Consider the following 16,799-nt stretch of genomic DNA (forward strand, 5'->3'; position numbering starts at 1 on the left):
GGATTAAAGTTCAAAAGTGTTGCGGAGGAGGTATGAATGGACCGATATAGTCCTTTATGGAAGAGGATCTTATTTTAGAGTCGTATATATCGCGCCCACTAGTCATTTCAGTGGGTCATCGTATAAATTTTGGACCAGTATGCCAGGAAATACGGACATAGTCCTTTATGGAAGTGGATCTTATTTTAGAGATAGATAACGTGCCTACTAGTCATTTCGGTGGGTCATCGTATAACTTTTGGACCAGTATGCCTGGAAGCACGTACTTGTCCACGGAAAACATAATGTGGCTGTAAAAAGGACCACAACGAACAGCATCGGTATAAATTTCCAAAGGATCTTCGAACAGACCCTTAACTACACTTAGACAAAAAGAGAATATCGATATCGGCCATTTTAGAAGTTAATCTAAATTTGGACAAAATATTTAGAGATCCAAAGTTTGGACCAAATTTAGTGACATTTTTAAATATTGGAGGGAAGTGCTGGAAGTTGTTGTCCATCTTCGAACAAAATAAGACGAATGCTAACTTTTGGACCAAATCAGTTGAACAGTTGGAGAGTTATCGTGCTCTCCAGCGGCTACATATGTTTTTTACACCTTTCGGTCTGTTTTCTCAAGAAGTATTGACTTGCCCCCTGAAAAAACTTTTACCGTCGCAATTGAGGCAGCGAATAATATAAATCAAAGTGATTCGAGAGTAGTGGGAGGTACCCAAAGGAGTGGATGTGTAATGTATGGAGCAAATCGGTTACTCACTTCAAGGGTTATCGTGCGCACAATTTTTCCGAACAGTTTTGAACTTTTGCGGGGGATGTACCTAATGGAGTAGAATGATATGGCTTATCTTTGAACTTGAACTCAGTTTGGACAAAATATTATGAAGAACAAACTTTGGACCGAATCGGCTGATCCGTTCGAGAGTTATCTTGCGCTCCAATCACTACACACGGTGCACCTTTCAGGCTATTTTCGCAGGAAGTATGGACTTGCCCCAGATGAAACTTGTACCGGTGAATAAAAGTTGTTACAAACAAATCAAAGCGATTCGAGAGCAGGTCCTAAACTGAACATTTCCGAAATTTTGTGTGGGGGGTACCCGAAGGAGTCGACCGATTGAGTCCATATTGGAACCTCATCCAAGCCTGGTAGAAATTTCACGATGTGCAAAGTATGGACCACATCGGTTACTGACTTAAAGGGTTATCGTTCGCACAAAGTTTCCGAACATTTTCGAACTTTTGTGGGGGAGGTACCGGAAGTAGTGAACCGATATAACGCATCTTCGAATTTAACCTAAGTTTGGACAAAATATTATGAAAGCCAAATTTTGGACCGAATGGGTTGATCCGTTCGAGAGTTATCGTGTGCTCCAGCCAGCCAGACGGACATACAGACAGACGGGCGGACATGGCTTAATCAACTCCAAATTGTCTGAAACGTATTTCGTCCAAAAATACGTGGGGTCTAAAACCATTATTTCGAATTTAACTTAAGTTTGGACAAAATGTTATGAAAACCAAATTTTGGACCGAATGGGTTGATCTGTTCGAGAGTTATCGTGTGCTCCAACCAGCCAGACGGACATACAGACAGACGGGCGGACATGGCTTAATCAACTCCAAATTGTCTGAAACGGATTTTGTCCAAAAATACTTGGGGTCTAAAACCATTATTTCGATGAGGCACATTTTGCCCGTAAAAAATTGGACCAAATCGATTGATTCGCTCGGGAGATATCGTGGCCAGCATTTTATCAAAAAATGTTGAAATTTTCTGGGAGAGGTTAAAGGAAGGAGTCGACCAATATGTTCTATCTTCGAACTTGATCTAAGTTTGGACAAAATATTATAAGGACCAAATATTTGGCATATTTAACGTATACCAACTAGCCAATGTGAGTTCAAGACAGCAATTAAGAGGTTGTTGAATAATTGATATGAGATTTTGAGTGGTAATAGCTATGTACGACAGGGATTTAGGATAGAGAAACAGTTTTTTAGTGTAGAGCGAATGTGAAAGTGATTTGTATAGAGGGGGGAGACTATTTGTTATTTAGATATGCTATTATTGAAGTTTTTGTTTTGTTTAATATCATTTTCGATAATAATTGTTTGTTTTCAGTACCTTTTTGTTTTGTTTGTTGTTGTCATTTTTTTATTTTATTCAATATATATAATTCAACAGATAATTTCATTATAATTAATACTTCTTTGACGAGCTTGTTTTTGCATTCATACAATTATTTTTATATGTATGTATATTAGCATTTAGGTGTTGTATATAGTAACAAAACTTATACATATTTTTGTTTTCTTTTGTTTGGTTCTACAAAAAATTGTTCTCTTCATTTTTTTCAGTAGGACAAGTATTTTTTGTCCTATAAACGTTACTAATTTTAACAGATCCCTAATTTAATTTTTTTCTTTTTGTTTTATTTTTTTATAATAATTAAAATAAAGTAGAAATAATGATATTAATAAATCAATAATTTATTTAATGCTTAAGAACACATATTTATTGATTATATTATTGCACAATGTTTTTGTAAGAATTTATAGAAGTTGAGAATTTGGTTTGTCTTTATAGTTGAGAATGTTAGTTTTATATATATTAGAAGTGAGATTTATAAAATTTGTAGAAGTCATTGTTAATTTATTAAAAATTTCTGGAGTTTAAAACATTCCAATCTCAAAGTTCTTTTAACAAGAACATTGTGCTTAAAGACCTGTTACTCTGTGAATCGATCTTAATAGTGCCAATACCTACCCACCGCCGGTTTTTGTGTACGTCTATTGTTCGTTTCAACACAAAAGTGATTGAAATGACTCTTCACAAAACTCAGGTTACTTTCAGTCCAAGGAACAGACCTTTTATTTTTGCTTTCATAGAAAAAAATAATTCTTATAAATTAAAAAAAAACAAATGTTAACACAATTATTTGCATTTTCTTTCTCATTAAAGTATTGGGAGGTGTTTTTTGCCTTAATCATTACCATGTTTTTATATTTTTCAAAAAAATTGTTTACATTTTTTATCAACAGTTTTTTTGTTTAAATAAAATAATAGGCCATAAATTGATATGTATTTGATAATTTTTATACATCAAAACCATTTAATTTATATTTTTTTTTTCAATATTTGTGATAATTTTGGTTTTGTTGTTGTTGTTGGTATTTTTGTATTTCATTCAAATGCATTATTTTCTGTGAGAAAGTTTTCATTTTTGTTTTTCGATTGGGGTAGAAAAAAATGTTTTAAGACATGTTTTGTTTGTTTGTTTCTTAATTTTTAATTTTCCTATGCCGTGCAATTGTTTTGTCAAACTGTGTCAATTTTGTTAGGGGACTTCTATTTATTTTAGTTTTGTTTTAATTTTCCTATTTGTTTGTGGCTGTTTTTACTGTTGTTGTTTTCCATTTTAATTATTTCTTAACTCGTATGTTTTTTGTGTGTCTTCTTTATTATCAGATGTCGTAGCTGATATAAAAATTATTAAATTGAAAAAATAAAAATAATAAACTTCTTTTTTTATTTATTTTAGCTAGAAATTATTGAAAAATAAACTAAAGAGTTTTTGTTGATTTTAAGTTTTATACTAATTTTCTTACTTATATACACACTTAACTACTGTGAGTTTGTTTTTAGTTTTTTGAAGTTTTGTTTAAGTTTTTTTTTCTGAATGAATTAATGGGCTGAAGAAACACCAATCAAAAACACATTTTGAACTGGACACTTCCTCCATCAATACATAAAACTAAATAAAATATTAAAAAAAGTTTCGGAATTTCTGTTTGTTCGTAATAGAAAACAATAATTTTGGGGATTTCCTTTTCCGTTTTTATCTCCTGGGATTGTGAAAAAATAACGGATCTTCATTTTTTTTTGGTAGAAAAATTTCTCATTTTTTTGGTTTTGTAAGGCGAAAAATTTTATATTGTCAAATTTATTAATTTTTTTGTTTAGGCTTGAGCCGAAAACCATGCACAAAAAAACTGATAAAATTTATTTCCAAAAAATGTTTATTAATTAATTATTGTTTTAAGGTTATTTTATTCGTTTCTTTGTCTTGTTAACAGCAGAAATTTCACGATTGCATAAAAAATCGCCACACACATTATTTTGTTTGGAGGCATTATAACGTTGGGAAATTTCAATTGCAAAAGCGAAATATCATTTGAAATACTCTAATAGCACTTAAGAAGAAATGTGAAAAATCATAGATTTTAACAAGTTGTTTTTTTGTTATTGTTTTTATTAAAGTAATTTATGTTATTATTAAGTTTTTTTTTTTCATTTTCTTTTTTCATGTATAAAAAATATAAATTTTTTATATATAATTTTTAAGTGATTAGATTTTTGTTTTTGTTCTACTATAAATTTATTTTTGTCTCATTATTTTTTTGGTTATTCCAATGGGTCCTTAATTTGGTTTGGTTGTGTGTGGTTGGTAATCGTAAGATTGAGTTTTGAGATGATAGATGATAATTTGCAATACCAATGAGTTGACTATACTGGCAATTTGCCATTGCAGCAAACTGCGAAAGTGTCTCCCGAAAGGCCTTATTGGTTTTGCACAATTGCATATAAATGTTTAATTTTTAAATAAAATATATCAAAACAATTTTTTAAAGATTTTAAATATTAAAATAAATTAAATAATAATAAAAAAATGCAAAACCATTGATTTATTGTAAGCTATTTTTGTTACCGCAATTCTTAATTGGAAAGTTGGGTATTTCCCTCTTAATCTCTACTTTCGCACCAACAAACTTATTATGGAAGCATATGAAATTGTCTAAGGTGAATCAAGAGTATAAAAAAATAAAATTTCTTTTACCAATAAATTGCTTGGGCAAGTAGTGCATATCAGGAATCGTTTTTCATTTTATCTAATCTCCATAATTTATTTGATTACTGCAAATGTTCTATGAGATATTATCTTCTTTGGATTTTGTGGTAAATGGATACAGATCTTCCTTGAAAATGCTAAATAATCCCTTGTGAGTGAACTAGCACTGCTGGATGATGCCCATACGAAAATGACTAATTGCTACATTGAGTGTTAACTCTCCACTCAAGAAGAGGTTTAAACTACCATCGCCTGATATATTATAAAACATTTTTCATTAGAAGGATTCTATTTGAAACATAATTATATTAACTAATCTATGGTTTGTTCCAGAACTGCAGAGTCTACACATTTTTACTATTTTTTTTTTTTCGATAACTAAGAAAAATTGTTATCGTAGTAAAACTGTGTATATTCTTGAAGGTTCTGGAAAAGAGCGTTAGTTGTTCAGCATAACTTCTTCGGTTAATTCTTAGTATTTTAGATACGTTATCAGCTATATTATTGAATTTACGATTTTTCTCGGAACTAACACAAATAGGATCCGATTGAATTGATTTTTTTTCCTGAAATTCGATTTTTATGTTTTCCCCGAAAAACTTCCGAGTAATCTGCACACTCTCTGAAGGGAAATTTTGATTTTTTTCTTTTTGTCGCGAGCAAAATTTCCGAACATCGGTTGAGAATTGAATTTATGAACTCCAAAGCAAGGTATTTTTGTTTGCATGCTGTAGAGTTGGGCAATCTAGTTACCCGAACGGATCGATCTTTCTAGTTCCTTCTCCCAAAAGGAACTAGTTCCTTAATATAGTTCCAAATAGCTCCGAGAGCGATATAGTTCAATGATTTTTTCTCTTTGAACGTTCTTTCTGTTCCCTTCGTTCCAAATAGTTCCGAGAGCAATATAGTTCCATGAATCTTTCTCTTCCATCGTTCTTTCCGTTTCCTGTACTCTAAATAGTTCCGAGATCGAGATAGTTTAAGAAATCTTTCTCTTTCATCGCTCTTTTTGTTTTCATCGTTGGTGAATGAATTGACATAAAAATAAGTAAATTGCTGTGATGTAAAGTGCATGTGATTTACGTTTATTTTATAATGTGACCACATATGAATGATGAACGGTACTGAACGAGATAGATCGAATTGAGTGTGGAATTAAAAGCAGAAAATGAACTATGAAATGAAAGGAATTATATGCACTACGGTAACTATATGTACTAAAGGAAGTATATTAACGCAAGAACTGGATATAGTTCCAATAGTTCCTTTGAACTAGTTCGTTCCGGAACTACACAACTCTAGCATGCTGTAGCTTGTTTTAATTATATCGCAGGCGTAGCGGAATGTGTTATTGTGCGCTTTAAAACAAATGAAAATGGGAAGTTTGCGTGCACATTTGATTGATTTATTATTATAAATTAATTCTATTTTAGATAAAGTCGAGACGGGACCGGCCATGACATACTCTACATTTCACACAGACAACTAGGTAACTATTTTAAGCTAAGTATTGTTTCTGTTCCATAAAAACCTTCTTTGCAATTTTGGAATTTTCGACAAATTTTAGGCATAGTTCCATTATCCAATCCAATTGTCCAATTGTCAAACAAATTGGCATCAATGGAAAGGTTCAGTATAAGCTTTAAAGTAAAAAAAAACATTTCACACCCTTAATATTATCTGATCATGATCTTTTAGAACTTCGTGGTGATAAGACTGTTATTCTGATATCTGATAAAAACTCCGTTTTTGATCCATTTCACCCGCTAAAAAATTTTACGAGCATCTTAAAAAACTATAGGTGTCTATTCTGATTGGAAACCAATTTCTATTCGATTGGTCCATAATTGTGGCCTGGAGTTTGATTACAAATTTTTTGGACAGACCGACACAGATCGCTTTATCTCGTAGATATATGATAACACTGTCCGACAGCCAAAATTACACTTGAACCAGACTATATACGTTTGAAAGTATAGGCAAAATGGAGTACAATTGCATTTTTACTTTTTCGTTTTCTCATCGTTTTGACCTTTTAGAGGTCAAACAAATTTCAAAGGTCAAAATTTATCAAAAAAAATATTTTAAATACTTGTACTCGTCGTACGATGCTGGTATTGGTGTCATATTAAAGATTTATATAATAGTTATAAATTGTTGCATTCCAGGATAAAAAGGACTTAAAAAATATCCTTGAAAATTAAATCAAAAGTGAGCATTTTGGCAGGCGCATATCTTCTAAACCGCGAAGAATTTTAATTTGATGATGGAGGCAATGTTGTATCTCTTGTCATAAAGAACATCAATTATGAACAAATGAAATCCACCAAACCTTATTTTCAAGGTCAAAATCGTCAAGGTCAATACCCTAGAAAAAGTTATAGAAGATGATGAAGATGAGGTTTGGTGGATTTCATGCGACCAGAATTTATATTCTTTATAGCAAGAGCTACAACTTTGCCTCCATGAGCAAGTTAAAATTCTTCGCGGTTTAGGAGATATGCGCCTGCCAAAATGCTAACTTTTGATTTAATTTTTCAAGGATATTTTTAATGTCATTTTTATCCTGCAATGCAATAATTTATAATTATTATATAAAGCCTATACTCTCCTCTTTAATATGACACCAATACCAGCATCGTACGACGAGTACAATTATTTAAAATATTTTTTGAAAAATGTTGACCTTTGAAATTTGCTTGACCTCTAAAAGGGCAAAACGACGAGAAAACGAAAAATTAAAAATGCCATTTTACCAGTGCTGGTGCTGTGAAAGTGACGCAGCATAGCACATAGCCACAGCATCAAAAATAAAAACGAGTGCTATTGCTATGCTGTGCTGTTTTCAAAATCAAAATCGAAAACTGTTGCTGTGTTATGCTGCGAACATAAACGTAGCATAGCACAAGGTCCATTGTACTCCATTTTTCCTATACTTTCAAACGTATATAGTCTGGTTCAAGTGTAACAAAATTTTTTGAAAATTGTCGGACGGTGTAATAGTATAGCACATGGGAGATCGATGGTATACTGGTATAGTAGTTTAGGGTATAATGAGAAATATATAGTAACATGGAGCGCCTTCGCCACGTTTTTGTTCAAAATCTTCTCATATCAACACCGTTAAAGTTTTTACAAAATGTCTAAAATGAGGGGAAGCCGCCCCACCCATAGGGTAGCTTCCCCATCGACATGGTACATACGCCAAAAGACTGGAAAATCGACTTGTACAACACTTATTCCTTAAATATCAACATTATACAAAAAAGGAACATGTTTTTCATTGAATAATTAAAACTGATTCCAAAATTCACAAAACAAAAGATTTTAGCAGTTAATTGAAGTAGGTACCTTGAATTTACAAAAATCATTATATTACTAAAATAAGATATGTTTAGCATAATATTCGATTTTAAATGCACATTATAATGTGGTATATCTATGGAATATAGAATTTAAGTTAAAAATTAAAATTTTCTGACATTAACATACCACATTCCTATCATGGCGTTGGCGCCCCACCGCTTACATATCTCATAATGTTTGTAGTTGTTTTTTAATGTTTTGGATATCATAAAAGTTAAAGAAGATATCACAAAACATACCTTACATGATTATTTTTCCCAATACCCTGAAAACAAAAAACCGCGTGCGACCGCTATCCTACCTATGACACAACAGTCAACCTTTGGGGAGATAATAGATCGTGGGTTAATTCACAATTTTGCCTTTAACGGATTTTTCCAGCACTTGTAGCTTGGGAGAAAATTGGCGGTGGTGTAGTCGCCCCAGTGGCGCAGCCGGCCCATGTTACCATATTTAGTAAAGACATCATCAATCGGTTTTACCGACATAGATATACTCTCAGTTCAGTGTATGATGTTTTTCAAACCTTACTGTTGTAATGGGTACTGCGAGAACTATACGAAATAAAGTTTAAAGTTTATTCGCATACACGTCAGAACCAATTCTTAAGCCTAAATATTTAAACTTTGTGGTGTATGCACCGGAAGTGGATCGATATAGTCCATCTTCGAATTTGATGTAAGTTAGGAAGAACAAGTCAAAAAGTATCAGTCGGCTTTGCCGACAGAGATATACCCTCAGCCTATGTGAATTGAAACATTCATCAACGGACAGATCGAATGTAATTAGGGTCTTTTCAGAATTGGACTTTTGAACTTGCCGACAAAAATTAGAATTAGCATTAAAGTTTAAAAGTGTTGTGGAGAAGGTACTTAAAGGAATGGAAGGATATAGCCCATTGTGGATATTATTTTGAGAGTCATATCTTTTTGATAGATATCGCACCCACGAATCATTTCAGTGGGTCATCGTATAACTTTTGGACCAGTATGTCAGGAAGCACGGACTTGCCCACGGAAAACATCATATCGCTGTAAATAGGAACACAACAAACAGCATAGGTATAAATTTCCAAAGGATCTTCGAACAGACCCTAAAGTGCACTTAGACACAAATGTTGAATTTTGTGTGGGAGGTACGCTAAGGAGAAGATCGATACGGGCAATTTTAGAAGATAAACTAAATTTGGACCAAATTGGTTATCCCGTTCAAAAGATATCGTGCATACTATTTTAGGGACATTTTTTAAATATTGGGGGGAATACCGGAAGTTGTTGCCAATCTTCGAACTGAAACTAAGTTTGGACGAAACATGACGAAGACAAAATTCGTGCTCTCCAGCCACTACATATGGTTCCATACGGCTTTTTTACCACCTTTCGGGCTGTTTCAATGACCGTCGTAATGGAGGCAGCGAATGCAAGTTGTATCAATAAAAATCAAAGGGATTAGAGAGAAGGTCTGGACAAATATAGTCCATATTCGAACCTGATATATATCTGGTAGATATATTAGGATGTGAAAAGTATGGACCAAATTGATCAGTCCCTTCTAGAGTTACGGTGCCCATAATTTTCCGAACATTTTTTAACTTTTGTGGGGGAGGTACCGAACTTAAACTATGTTTGGACAAAATATTGTATAATTGTTCCACAAACATCCCGGAAGGGACAAGGGAGACTTCTCTCATATCAATGCGTGCACCCAGATTCATATTAAGCTAAATGATATGGGACTACAGTTTATCCCGAGTCCGAACGGCGCAATACTCAGAAAATGTCGCCAACATTACTGAGGGGTATTTTGATACCGTTGAAAAATGTTTGATGTTGCATGGCCGGGGAATCGAACCCATGACTTTCAGCGTGCAAGACGGGTATGCATACCATTGCACCACGGTGGCACCCTACATAATATTACGAAGGCCAAATTTTGAACAGAATCGGCAGATCCGTTCGATAGCTATCGTGCTCTCCAGCCACTGCATATGGTGCCATGAGGTTTTTTTTTGCCCCTTTCACGCAATTTTCTCAGGAAGTGTGGACTTGCACTCGAATAAACTTGTACCGTCGAGTGGGGGGCAGTGAATACAAGTTCTTACTACACAAATCAAAGCGATTCGAGAGCAGATCCTAAACTGAACTTTGTGTGTACCCGAAGGAATGGACTGATTGAGTCCATAAGGAAACCTCATCTAAGTTTGATAGAAATTTCACGATGTGCAAAGTATGGACCAAATCGGTTACTCCCTTCAAGAGTTATCGTGCGCACAAATTTTCCGAACATTTTCGAACCTTCGTGGGGGAGGTACCGGAAGGATTGGACCGATATTACCCATCTTTGAATTTAAACTAAGTTTGAACAAAATATTATCCCAGCAAACCAACCGTACCGACATCGTAACGAAATCGGAACCAAATTCGGACGATACGTCCGATATCTGATCCGAAATCGTAACGATATCTTAACGAAAGTGGTTGACATAATTTCGGAACGAAATGTCTTAGCGACATCGGATCGATTTCGGTCCGATTTCGTAACGAAATCTGAAGAAAAACCTTGGGAAATTCGGAAAGGAAATTTCTTTCCGACATTCGTTCCGAAATCGGAACGAAATCGGTACAAAATCTGAACTATTTCCTATCCGAAAAATCGTTTAGAAATCGGAACGACTTTGCTTCCGAAATTGTTCAGACGTGTCGGACATCAGACATTTGGTTTGCTGGGATGATACCCAAAAATTTGTTCGAATCGGTTGATCCGTTCGAGAGCAATCGTGCGCACCAGACACACAGACGGACGGACATGGCTAAATCAACTCCAAATTGTCTGAAACGGATTTCGTCAAAAAAAAAAGGAAAAAGAAGAATAAAAAGGAAAATTGCTTTAATTTTTTCTTGATATTTTCGTCATCGTCTGATAAGAAGACCGACAAATGACTCGCTAAGGACTTATAAACGATTATAAACATGACTCAAAAAAGACTCGAAAAAGAGTCACAAATTAAGAGAAATAACACTAATATAATACAATAATATACTATCAGAAAACACTCGAAGATGGCTCTTAAATTAATGTAGAGGCAGATTCAAGAGTGATGTTTTATAACAGTCGCGGGAGGTCAAGTTTTTTTTCCCGACAACAGAGTCATTTATGATTAGGAAATGCGCTCATATTCCAGCTTTTCAATCGTACACCAGGATCAAAAAAGGCTGATATTTGATTAAAATTTTCGAAAAATGCTGGCTGGGAATGATGTTTATCGTTTGTTTTTGTTCACGTTAAGTTTATGTGAGGGAGAGAAGCAAATGCAAAAATAACTCAGGGTGATTGCCGAATGTTCTATACAGTAATTGTTGTTGTAAAATCAAATCAAATACTGCAAGTGCTTATTACCAATTTAAGTTACAATTCAAGTGTTTAAATTATTGGAAATTCATCTAAATTAACTTAAATCTGTCAGTTACATTCTTCGTAACAATATGATGATAGTTCCATTCGTTTTGGAGCTTCAGTGGATAGAGGAAAAAGTTTTTTTTTGTTATAGGGGTTATCCCTTTAATAAGGAGTTCACACGCAGGCAGACGACAGTTTTATATGTCGAAGAATTCGCTTTTCCCAAATAAAAAAAAAACACCATATTTTGAAAATATTGTTCTACTCTTTATATTTTAACATATGCTTCACAAAACCGACGAACTGAGTAATATAGACTTGGGTAATTGTAACATATGTTCGCAAAAGTATAGCAAATTATTTACATACAAAGCAACTTAAAAATGAAAATAAAGAGAAAAATACAGACTGCCAGTAGACAAAACTGCTTGACGTATCAATATCATGATTCAAATTTATTCAAATTGAAAGTCCTTTTTTTTGATGATTTTTGGCTACGGTCGTGAAACTGTGCGCTCCAGCCAGGCTGACAGACGAACGGACAGGGCTAAATCAAAGTTTACATATCCTAGTTAAAAATTGCACTAACATCAGTCAGAATGGAAAAACAATTGTTGTGCTCCTTTGTTCCACTCTGGGATTATAGAAATAAATACATACATACATATTTTCCCTTCAACAACTAATTGCACCTGGCCCTCATGACATGTTTCAGGCTATATTGTTGAAGATCAGTCAGGACAGATGAATACACATTTAAATATATACTCACAGAATGTTCTACACGCTGTCGATTCACCGATTTCAAAATGGAAAAGACTTTAACTGCATTTTTTATTACTTTGATTCCAGTCCACTACGCCCAAATAAAATAAATTTTCATTAGAGACTCGACAATTAAAACAATAACATAATTAAATAAAAAGTTCAGAAATGTTGTTTTTTTAGAATAGTTTTAGATTTTATTTTATTGTTGTTGTTGTGATTTACTTATATAGATGTTGTAATTAGAATCAGAATTATCAAAAGCCTTTAAGACCTGCTTTACTAAATAGATTAGATTAGATTATTGTGTATGAGAGATTTTTTTGTCCAAATAGTATATAAAGCATTCATTGATTAGATTTTGGTTTTAATTACAATTTATGGCAAGTGGTGAATAGGAGAGGGATGTTAGTTTTTATCTTAATTATAAATATTTATTATTGTTATTTTAGTTATTATTTTGTTATTAATTAACTGTTTTTTTATAAGTTTGGTTTATTACTAAAAAAAGGTTACAATGTATGTGAAATGTTTGTTTTATTATTTAATGTTTGTTCTAATCTTTGTTTGGTTTTAAAAGCGAACATCGCTCATTGAAATTATTAGTTTTTATTTATTTTATTTTGTCTCTTATTTTGTTTTGTTTGTTGTTTTGTTTCTTTTGTTTTAGTTGTATGAGTATAACTAAACTCTAAAGTAATTTGGTTTGTGTTAATGTTTTTCACATTTCAGTTTGTTTTTTTAATTATTTTTTGTTGTTTTCCGTTAAATTTTGTAATGAAAGTAATATCCATCTATCCATTAAATATGGTTGATATGCATTTATATATATAATTATTCTTTTTTCATATTTTATTTATTATATATCTGTTTTTTTGTTTTTGGTTTGTAATATATAATATATTTTTATATTAATAATATATTTTTGTGTTTGTTTATTGTTTTGTTTTAAAAACTAAGAACATTTTATTTTATTATTTTCTTTTGTTGTTATATTTTGGATTTCTTCCTCTAATACCATTTAAATAGCAGTTTATAATTTTTTTGTTTTTGTTCCATAATACATTTAACTAATATAAGGAGTTATTGTTATTATTATTTTTTTTTTGCTTCTTTGTTTTATCTATAAATATTATTGTTGTTGTTGTTTTAGGGGTTTAAATACAATTACAGACATACCTCTTATTGTGTTGTGTGTGAGTTTTTATTAGAAATTTATTATTAGTTTTTTTTTATTAAAGCCAATTTGTCCATTTTTTAATTTTTTGTAAATATTGATATGTTTTTTTTAAATATATAATTAACGAACAAATTAGGAGTAATAGAAAATATAAAGGTTTTGAAAAAAAGAAAATATAATAATAGAGTTGTGGAAAATAGCTGAAAGATGTTAGGAATGCATCCAAATGGAAGTCAGGAATTGATTGAATAGAACAGGAAATAGAAAAATTTATTAGAATTGAGCAATGTAAAGAAATTGAAAAAAGAATCAATGAAATTGCAAAACTAAATAAAATAAAATTAACATAATTAGTGTATATTTAATGTAGCAATAAAGCTTAAAGCTAACCTATGGGGTCTTGCAAAATTTTATATTTTTGGTGACAGTTAATGTGAAGTTGCAATGGCATTGTTGTTTATTTTTTATATATATTTTGTTCTAATTTAGAAGAAAACGGAAAGGAACACATTTTCAAAATAAACTTTTACGAGAATTGTTGGTTTTTCAATGATAAAATCATGAAAGCTTATGCGTGCTTGGATATATTTCTCATCTTTCGAAAGTATAAAAGCTTTCATGCCTTCGATACAGCCAGTAGTACTCGTAGGCTACCATTATTCGTCACTGAGAGACACATTTATATTCTTGAAATAATAATATTTATAATACAAATACTGTATTGCATTTAATAGTGACCATCATATCGTTGCTTAATTAATTTAATTACTTTTTTATTTTTATTGTTACTCAATTTATTTATTTTTTTTTTTTGTTCTTGTAATACTACCAAAACAAATTCACTTTAGCAGGGATTTTTTATTCAAAATAAGAAAAATTATTTCTAGTTGTTTTGTTTTTCTTTTCTTGCAATTGTCTTTCAAATCAGCCACTGGTAAAAGCTTGTACAAAAAGGGATTTCAATTTGTTTGTAATTATTCTCTAGTAGGGATTTTTGTTTTCTTTTTTTTTTTTGGTTACTCAATATCATATCAATTATTTAATTTTATAAAAACGTTTCTTGGTTTTTTGTTTTCAATTGGGAGAGTACAAAAAAATTATTTGCTATCCTTCTAAGGGGAATTTTTCCATCGTCTTGTCATTTATATCAAAAAAATTGTCATAATTTGTTTTTTGTGCAATTTTAATATGCTTTTTATTATAAAAAGGAATTCAAGGTATTTGTTTTTTCTCTAATTATTTTCTTTTTTTTTTTTGTAAAAAATACAATTTCATTTTGAGTTGTCTTCAATTTATACTGTATTTGAAAAAGCTTTCCTTGGGATTTTGTCTCCATGTGTGTGAAATAGAGTAATTTTTGTTGTTTTTATTTTTTTGGCTTGGTTGTACTCTATTTCGGGGTTCAGGAGTTAACAAAAATCAAATCTCTACAAATGTGTATTGTACCAATTTTTTATGCAACAAAATTTTAATAAATAAAAAACAAATCCGAATGATTTTCTCTCGGGTGGTAGTTTGACATTCTTGCAGGCAAAAGAGTGCATGACAACCTTTCCAAATATTCCTTGAATATGTCTGACATTTGAATAACACCCAGCAAACAATTTATATTCGTATGCACTGGATTGACTCGAAGAATTTACCATCAGCGAATGTCACATCATCAGTTATAGGTCATGCAGTGATTTGTCCAAACTCTGCTGGTCAGTGTAGGTATAAGATTAAACCCTACTCCAAGTATTTGTCCTGTTTGCCAGATTGGCATCCAAAACATGTCAACAAGAAATGGCTGCATTTTCCAACTTGTTTGGGTTTAAGTGGCTTTCAGCATTACGGTGATAGGTGTTATGTTTATGCACGCTTCGCCAGAGCAACTGCCTGTGCGAGACACCACTGTAGCCTATTCTCTAACACGATGCTGGGCAACCTTGGAATTACATCGGTGAACTACTATAAGGACTTTACCATTATGCGATCGATATATGATATGATATATCCTGCCAAAACCTAAACATTCACTTCATTTGCTTCGGAGCTTCAAATCGTACATTACTGGCAGGGGTTCATAGGATACACTTATCACCTATTCAAATCCTCTAGAAGTTAAATGAACTATGCGGGACATCATCACTGTTGCAATCGTTCTCTATACAACTGGTGGTCGAATACCCCAAATAAGACCAAATTTCGCAATACATGCGATAGGCCTATCAGACATGTGTTATAAGCTTCTTCATACTAATCCTTAGGACCCACGAGTTAAAGACTTTACTCTTGAAGCCATCAAGTGGATAAAGGAGGTGGTCCGGCTTCCTGGAACAATGTAATATTGCTACACGATTGAGTAAATAGTAGGTAATGATAATTACCTCGAATCGGGTAAAGAGGCTATTGCTTTCAACCTCATGACAGAGATATATCCGAAGAGGTGCTTAGCAGTTCATAGAACATCGTCGTAAAACATCTTTCCGAATCAGAGAGGTTCCACCATATACCAAATGCCTAGAATGATGACAGGGTAATTCCAGTACTGAACCCAGGCGAGGATATATCCTAAAAGAAATACCTTCAGAGAGGCTTGGAATATCTACTGATATTCTATATAATATTCCTACAGATCTTTCATAAGATGCCACCAATTACTAAAAGATGTTCTAGTATCCACTGAAAAGATCTTTTGGTCTTCTAGCAGGATTACAGATTGTCAAAAAGTCATCTGATAGAAATCAGGGAGGTAGGTCTCTTTATAGAAAACCAAAACAAAAAACAACGTACAAAAATCTTCTCTTTGAAGACACCAAGGTATTCTTACCAGTAAATTTCTATTTTTTCTTAAACTGAACTTCTGAACCTGAAGTGAACTTAATCTTCTTCTCCATGAAAAACAAATGTTCTACCCACAGACTTCCCGAAAGACCTAGACTAGAGGATCTTCTCAAAGAAGACAGCAAAGTCTTCCTTTCAGATGATAAGGATGCCTACCATAGAAGATAATTACTTCTTATAATAGAAGCTCGAAAGGTCCTAGAAACTTTATTTCAAGTATATTTTTCCCATAGAAGACCAGATTTTCTTCCAACAGAAGCCCGGATGGTTTTCGCAAGAAGACCTTTTAATTATTACGAAAAACACATGATGGTGTTTTCATAGCCTTCCCGTAAAAGACATGTTTATGTCAGTTGGTCTTCCCATAGAAGACCAGTTGGTTTTCCCATAGAAGACCAGTTAGTCTTCCCATA

At 32.5% G+C, this 16,799-nt stretch overlaps 1 protein-coding gene across 1 annotated transcript in view; it reads right to left on the reverse strand.

Moving 5' to 3' along the window:
- Positions 1 to 16,799, reverse strand: part of Ace (Acetylcholine esterase) — a 540,867-nt gene that overhangs the window by 43,053 nt on the left and 481,015 nt on the right. The gene's annotated exons all lie outside the window — the stretch shown is intronic.

The sequence above is a fragment of the Musca autumnalis genome, unplaced genomic scaffold (assembly GCF_047663935.1).
Source record: "Musca autumnalis isolate F117 unplaced genomic scaffold, ASM4766393v1 scaffold_1, whole genome shotgun sequence".
In the NCBI taxonomy this organism is placed as follows: Eukaryota; Metazoa; Arthropoda; class Insecta; order Diptera; family Muscidae; genus Musca; species Musca autumnalis.